Source organism: Arvicanthis niloticus, chromosome 9, assembly GCF_011762505.2.
Source record: "Arvicanthis niloticus isolate mArvNil1 chromosome 9, mArvNil1.pat.X, whole genome shotgun sequence".
NCBI classification, from domain to species: domain Eukaryota; kingdom Metazoa; phylum Chordata; class Mammalia; order Rodentia; family Muridae; genus Arvicanthis; species Arvicanthis niloticus.
Window position 1 is genome coordinate 6929072 of NC_047666.1, and position 9002 is coordinate 6938073.

Sequence of the window (9002 nt, forward strand, 5' to 3'; positions counted from 1 at the left end):
ATTAGAGAATGAGGGTTTTAGTTATATTTCTGAGTTTAATGTGAAATTTAGAAGGATGGTTAGCTTTAAGGTAGGGTTAGGTACAGTATTGGTATTATTTTTAAGGTTATTGTTAGAGGTAGGCCTAGTGTTAAATTTAGGGCTAGGTTTAAGTTATGGTTAGTGTTCCTTGGGTTAGAATTATGGCTAAGTTTAGATTTAGCGTTAGTAGTAGAGACAATGTTAGCATTATGGATAGTGTTAGGAAAGAGTTTTGTTTAAAGTTGGTATAAGGTCTACAATTGTTATTAGAAATAGGGTTTAGTTTTTTAATTTGAGCTAGAGGTAGACTTACAATTTCTTTAAGGCCAGTCATATATTTAAGGCTAGTGTTTAAGTTAGGGTTAAATTTACAGTGAGAGCTAGGGTTTGGGTTAGTATTCAACTTAAGTTTAGGAATAGATCAAGTGTTATGTTTAAGGTTAAGGCTAACATTAAGGATAGGGTTAGAGATAGGAAGAGAGTTCGGCTTACATTTAGACTTGCTTTTAGGATAGGTTTACGTCAACTCTAGGTTTACAGTTAGTATTTGGGTTTGGCATTACCCAATCAAGGTCTATGGGCTGAAAGGCACTTGGGAGTTAGGATGTCCACAAGACTTATCTTTACATATGCTACATTTATTCATACAAAGATTCCTTATAATATATGAATTTTAAAGTTAAGCAAACATCTCACCAAGTAATAGTAATAGTTGATTGGGCAGAAAATGTTGCTTCAGGGTTCCTCTGGGGAATCTTCTCCAGTGAGGACACTTTATAAGCTTGTTGGTTCCATCCACCTCTACTCTGAGGCCCTTCCCTTTAATAGGTTGAGAACATGAAGTAGATAACGGTGAAGGTCCAGGAAGTCCTTGAGAGCACTGGCCAGTTGGTCTGTGTGAGCCCAGCAACAGTGCTGGAAGTTCAACAATCACTGAATCCAAAGTCACACACAACGTCCCTAGCTAGAGAAGCTATGTCTTGGGAGCACAGCAGTGTGACCCTAGAGACCACTTCCAAAGTTCCAATTTTTCTATCACTTCACTAGAGGCTGCTTTGTGCTATCTGGACAGCCAGGTTGGAGCTGGAATACTAGCATAACACTACCACCTGGGCGTTAATTCATTAGCATATCAAGGGCTGTTCAAGGCTAGGCTCCAATCTGAAGTGCGAGGTGGACTACCTGGGGTTTGCTTCTGAGGGCTACCTTTTATCAATGCAAACCCAGGCTTAACATTATTCCAAGTTACAGAAGATGGTTTCAGTTATATTTCTAACAGATAAAGAGGTTTCTGTAGTGTTAGGGTTAAGGGTAGTTTTATGCAATGGTTTGGTTAGTGCTAGGGTTAGGATTATGACTGTTGCTAGAGTTAAAATTAGTATTAATATTAGTTCTGTAGTTATGGTCAATCATATGCTTAGTGTAAGGTTAGAACTATTGCTTAGATTAGAGCTAGTGATAAGGTTAGACAAAATGTTAGGGTTAGGAGTAAGGTTTGGAGTTCAAGGACAGAACAAATGAACAGAACAACAAATCAAACCAACCCTGATGAAAGTCCTAGACAGGAGCACACATGGATATGTGAGTATCATGTGCTTGAAAGCAATAGAACTACAGCTCACATGTATGTCTCACTAACGCACTGCCTATCAGTGTCTGCGTAAAAACAGTTGTCCTACTACTGGAGCACAAACTGATGTTCATGTACTGAAACAATTGAGCACAGGGTTGTACTTGTATTACAGTGCATAAGCCTATCTTAAACAACGGTGTTGGAGGAGCAGATTGGAGAACATCAATATACTGGCTGAGCAATGCACCTCTGTATACACATACAGCTGCAGTGTTGGCTGTACTACTTCTGCATGTCCATAGATCTAGACAGTGCCATATGTATATTTACTTGTAATGAAGTGCAAATGTTTACTCATAACTATAGAAGGAGCTAAGGTTGGAGGAGTAAGGAGAGAAAGAGAAGAAGTAAAGAGAGGAAGAGGAGGAGCTAAGGGAGAGAGGGGAGAACGAGAGAGGGGGACATGGAGGCTGATGTTCGATTGTCTGTAGCAGTCAAAGGTAGTTAGTATATCTAGGTTGGGTATTGGGTTACACCTTTGCTTGTATGGGCATCTGGTTATTGATCATTACCAAATATCTAAAGCCTTTGGATAATTTAAGCATTAGAGTCTCATTTTTCTACTGAGCCAGCATGGATGGTGGGATGGTCTGGGCAATGCCCAGCCTTGTAGAGACAGTGTGGAAGATTGGCAGAGCCATCTCCCACGCTGGCATCTTGTGGGTGGCAGGGCTGGTGTTTCTGGCTGGCTGTTTCTAGCTGCAGCACACATGTGGCCTCATGGCCTTGGAACATGGCATCTGATCTAGACAGAGACACTTCAGCCTAGACAGTCGGCTTGACCAGTGGCCATTTTTAAATAATTGCTACAACACATAACATGTTTACTCAAATAACAAAGACTGACTGCATTGCACACGGACACAGATGTGCTTGTGTAGAAGTAGAGAAGTGTGCCCTGATGTTCTACTAATGATGTGTCCATGTATTTCCTGGTAAATATGAATACATGGATGCCTATGAACAGCAGTCCACACAGATTTCCTAGTACAAAATCACACATGGAAATCAAGTAAAGGGGTGTACATAGATGCATTATTGCAGGAGATATCACACATGTTCTCTCAAAGTAGTACACATGCATGTAAGAGTACAGCTGTACTCAGATGTACTGTTGTAGAAACACAAATGTGATGAGTCCTACAGAAGAACTTACAGATGTGTGACATCACTCTTCATGGAACTAGACCATTGTGCACAAGGATATACTGTTACATGACTGAAGTTAATGTACTAGTAAAGCAGTGAATATTGGTCTATTATTAAAGTACTACGAAATTTTAATGTACACCAATAATTAGTCCTTGTTACAAGGACCTAATGCACTGTGAATGTAGCAGAAACACCTTTTTGGCCTGTGCAAAGGCAATGAGCCCTTAAGAATAACAAACTACTGTCTGTTGCTTAAAGAACACCTTAGGGGACAACCCCAAACCACCTACCCCACAAACAGGGAGAAATTTGGGACCCGCTGGGACCCACAGACTCCCTCAAGGCCAGTGGCAGAGGACCCTTCCTGTCTGCACCTGTGCCTGGAGCAGCACTAAGGCTTCACTTCTGCACCCAACCCCTCAAAACCCAGAGGAGGCTGGACTCTGAGGAGCCCTAACATATAGGAACATACAAAAAATAGGATCACAGGATCTCAGGAGCTTGGGCAAAGCAGAGTTTCCAGAGTCCAGAAGCAGCCAGACTCCCAGAAGCTATCACAACCAGAGTCTCAGGATCACAGGATCACAGAGACAACTGGACTCTAAGGAGTTCTGACACAGCCAAGATAACAGGACAGACAGGCTCCAGTCAGAGATAGTGAGTGAAGATAGCCCTAGAAATAACCAGATGGTGAAAGGCAAGTGCAAGAACATAAGCAACAGAAACCAAGGTTACTTGGCATCATCAAAACCTAGTTCTCCCAACATAGCAAGTCCTGAAAAACTGATAACACAAGAAGAGCAAGATTCAGATTTAAAATTACTTCTCATGATGATGATAGAAGACTTTAAGAAGGACATAAATAACTCCCTCAAAGAAATACAGGAGAATACATGTAAACAGGTAGAAGCCCTTAAAGAGGAAACACAAAAATCCCTTAAAGAGTTATAAGAAAACACAAGGAAACAAGTGAAGGAATTGAACAAAATGATTCAGGACATAAAAACAGAAGTAGAAACAATAAAGAAATCTCAAAGGGAGACCACCCAGGAGATAGAAAACCTAGGAAAGAGATCAGGAGTCATGGATGCAAGCATCACCAACAGAACACAAGAGGTAGAAGAGAGAATCTCAAGTACAAAAGATACCATAGAAAACACTGAAACAAGTGTTAAAAAAAAATACAAAATGTAAAATTCTCCTAACCCAAAATATCCAGGAAATCCAGGATACAATGAAAAGACTAAACCTAAGGATAATAGGTATAGAAAAAATTGAAGATTCCCAACTTAAAGGGCCAGTAAATATCTTCAACAAAATTATAGAGGAAAATGTGCCTAACCCAAAGAAAGAGATGCCTATGAAACCTAAAAGAAGCCTACAGAACTTTAAATAGACTATATCAGAAAAGAAATTCGACCCATCACATAATGATCAAATCATCAAGTGCACAAAACAAAGAAAAAATATTAAAAGCAGTAAGGTAAAAATGTCAAGTAATGTATAAAGGCAGGCCTATAAAAATTACACCAGACTTCTCACCAGAGACTATGAAATCCAGAAGGTCCTGGACAGATGTTATACAGATCCTAAGAGAACACAAATGCCAGCCTAGGCTACTATACCCAGCAAAACTCTCAATCACTATAGATGGAGAAACCAAGATATTCAATGACAAAACCAAATTTACACAATATCTTTCCACAAATCCAGCCCTACAAAAGATGGAAAACTCCAACACAAGGAGAGAAACTACAACCTAGAAAAAGCAAGAAAATAATCTTCCAACAAACCCAAAAGAAGCTACACACACACATAATTACACCTCTAATGACTAAAATAACAGGAAGAAACAATCACTTTTCCTTAATATTTTTTAACATCAATGGACTCAATTCCCCAATAAAAAGACATAGACTAACAGACTGCATATGTAAACAGGACCCAGAATTTTGCTACATACAAGAAATGCACATCAGTGACAAAGACAGACACTACCTCAGAATAAAAGGCTGCAAAACAATCTTCCAAGCAAATGGTCCCAAGAAACAAGCTGGAGTAGCGATTCTAATATCAAATAAAATCAACTTTCAACCAGAAGTTATCAAGAAAGATATTCTTCAAGGAAGAATCAACCAAGATGAAATCTCAATTCTGTTCATCTATGCACTAAATAGAAGGACACCTACATTCATAAAAAACTTTACTAAAGCACATTTTACACCTCATACAATAACCAACTCTCATCAACAGATCATGGAAACAGAAACTAAACAGAGACACAATGAATCTAAGAGAATGTATAAACCAAATGGATTTAGCAGATATTTATAGAACATTTCACCAAAAACCCAGAGAATATACCTTTTTCTCATCACCTCATAGTACCTTCTCCAAAATTGACCACATAATTGGTCACAAAACAGGCCTCAACAGATACAAGATGATTGAAATAATCCCATGCATCCTATCAGATGACCATGGGCTAAGGCTGGTCTTCAATAATGATAAAATCAATGGAAAGCCCACATATACGTGGAAAGTGAACAATGCTCTACTGAATGATAACTATGTCAGAAAAGAAATAAAATAAAAAAAAACTAAAGACTTTTTAGAATTTAATAAAAATGAGGACACATCATACCCAAATGTATGGGACTCCATGAATGCAGTCCTTAGAGTAAAACTCATAGCTCTAAATGCCTACAAAAAGAAACTGGAAAGAGCATATACTAGCAGCTTGACAGTACACCTGAAAGCTCTAGAACAAAAAGAAGCAAATGCATCCAAGAGGAGTAGACTGAAGGAAATAAACTCAGGGCTGAAATCAACCAAGGAGAAAAAAAAAAAAAGAACTATACAAAGTATCAACAAAATTTAAATCTGGTTCCTTGAGAAAATCAACAAGATAGATAAACTCTTAGCCAGACTAATGAGGGTGCACACAGACAGTATCCATATTAATAAAATCAGAACTGAAAAGGGAGACATAATAACAGAAATTGAGGAAATTAAAAAAACATCAGATCCTACTACAAGAGCCTGTATTCAATAAAACTGGAAAATCTGGATGAAATGGACAATTTCCTAGACAGATACCAGACACCAAAGTTAAATCAGGATTGGATAAACCATCTAAACAGTCCTATAACCCCTAAAGAAATAGCAGCAGTCATTAAAATCTACCAAAAAAAGTCCAAGATCAGATGGTTTTAGTGCAGAATTCTATCAGCTCTTCCAAGAAGACTTAATACCAGTTCTCTATAAACTATTCCACAAAATAGAAACAGAGGAAACACTCCCCAGTTCGTTTTATGAAGCCACAATCACACTAATACCTAAACCTCACAAAGACCCAACAAAAAAAGAGAACTTCAGACCAATCTCCCTTATGAATATAGATGCAAAAATACTCAATAAAATTCTCACAAACTGAATTTCAGAACACATCAAAACAATCATCCACCATGATCAAGAAGGCTTTATCCCAGGAATGCAGGGATGATTTAATATTCAGAAATCCATCAACTTAATCCACTATATAAACAAACTCAAAAGAAAAAAAACCACATAATCATCTCACTAGATGTTGAGAAAGCATTTGACAAAATTCAACACCCCTACATAATAAAAGTCTTGGAAAGAATAGGAATCCAAGGCCCATAAACATAGTAAAAGCAATATGCAGCAAACCAGTAGCCAACATCAAACTAAATGGAGAAAAACTTGAAGCAATCCCACTAAAATCAGGGACTAGACAAGGCTGCCCACTCTCTCCTTACCTATTCAATATAGTACTTGAAGTCCTAGCCAGAGCAACAAAAAGAGATTAAAGAAATAAATATTGGAAAGGAAGAAGTCAAAATATCAGTATTTGCAGATGATATGATAGAATACTTAAGTTTCCCCAAAACTTCTACCGGAGAACTCGTAACCCTGATAAACAACTTCAGCAAAGTGGCTGAATACAAAATCAACTCAAACAAATTCGTAGCCTTTCTCTACTTAAAGGATAAGCAGGCTGAGAAAGAAATTAAGGCAACGACACCATTTACAATAATAACAAATAATATAAAATACCTTGGTGTGAATCTAACCAAGCAAGCAACAGATCTGTATGACAGGAACTTCAAGTCTCTGAAGAAAGAAATCAAAGATGTTAGAAGATGGAAAGATCTCCCATGCTCCTGGATTGGCAGGATTAATATAGTAAAAATGGCCATCTTGCCAAGAGCGATCTACAGATTCAATGTAATCCACATCAAGATTCCCACTCAATTCTTCACAGAGATATAAAAAGCAATTCTCAAATTCATTTAGAATAACAAAAACCCCAGGATAGTGAAAACTATTCTCAACAATAAAAGAATATTTGGGGGAATCACCATCCCTGACTTCAAGCTGTACTACAGAACAGTAGTGATAAAGATTGCATGGTATTGGTACAGAGACAGGCAGGAAGATCAATGGAATAGACTTGAAGACCCAGAAAAGAACCCACACACCTATAGTCACTTGATCTTTGACAAAGTAGCTAAAACCATTTAGTGGAAAAAAGACAGCATTTTCAACAAATGGTGCTGGTTGAACTGGAGGTCAGCATGTTGGGAAATGCAAATTGATCCATTCATATCTCCTTGTACAAAACTCAAGTCCAAGTGGATCAAGGACCTGCATATAAAACTGGACACAGTGAAACTAATAGAAGAGAAAGTGGGGAAGAACCTCGAACACATGGGCACATGGGAAAAGTTCTTCAACAGGACACCAAAGGTTTATGCTCTGAGATCAAGAATTGACAAATGGCTTCATTAAATTTCAAGCTTTTGTAAAGCAAGGGATACTGTCAATAGGATAAAACCACCACTCACAGATTGGGAAAAGATTTTCACCAATCCTCCATCTGATAGAGGGCTATTATCCAAAATTTACAAAAAACTCAAGAAACTAGGCTCCAGACAATCAAATAACCCTATTAAATTGGGGTTCAGAGCTCAACAAAGAATTCTCAACTGAAACACCTTAAAAATGTACAACATCTTTAGTTATAGGGAAATGCAAATCAAAACAACCCTGAGATTCCACCTTACATCAGTCAGAATGGCTAAGATTCAGCAGATGCTGGTGAGGATTTGGAGAAAGAGGAACACTTCTCCATTGTTAGTATTGCAAGCTGATACAACCACTCTGGAAATCAGTCTGGTGGTTCCTCAGATTATTGGACACAATATTGCCTGAGGACTAAGCTATTCCACTCCTGGGCATATACCCAAAAAATGGTCCAACATATAACAAGGACACATGCTCTACTATGTTCATAGCAGCCTCATTTATAATAGCCAAAGCTGAAAAGAACCCAGATATCTTTCCACAAGGAATGGATATAGAAAATGTGTTACATTTACACAATGGAGTATTACTCAGCTATTAAAAACAATAAATTCATGAAATTATTATGCAAATGGATGGAACTAGAAAATATCATTTTGAGTGAGGTAACCCAATCCCAAAAGAACACACATGTTATGCACTCACTGATACCTGGATATTAGCCCCAAAATCTCACAATACCCAAGGTATAACCTCACAGACCACATGAAGCCCAAGAAAAAAAAGAAAGACCAAAGTGTGCATGCTTAGGTCCTTTTTTGAAGGAGTAACAAAATACTTACAGGAGCAAATATGGGACAATTGTGTGGGGCATAAACTGGACATGAGACCATCCAGAGACAGCCTCACCTGGAGATCCCTCCCAGATTCGAACACTGTTGTGGATGCCCGGAAGTGTATGCTGACAGGAGCCTGATATACCTGTCTCCTGAGAGGCACTGTCAGAGCCTGACATATACAGAGGCAGATGCTCACAGCTAACCATCAAACTGATCACAGGGTTCCCAGTTGAGGAGTTAGAGAAAAGTCTGAAGCAGTTGAAGGGGCTTTTGGCTCTAAGGGGAGAGTGACAATACCAACCAACCAGAGCTCCCTGTGTTTCCAAACAGCCAGCCTGGAGACACACATGGAGAGACCCATATCTCTAGCTGTATTTGTAGAGGAGGATGGACTTGTTGGGCATCAGTGGGAGAGGAATGCCTTGGTCCCTTGAAGACTGGATGCTCCAGTGAGGGGAAATTTGAGGGAGGGTAGGTGGGAGTGAGTAGTGGGTGGGGGCACACACTCATATAAATTGGAAGAGGGA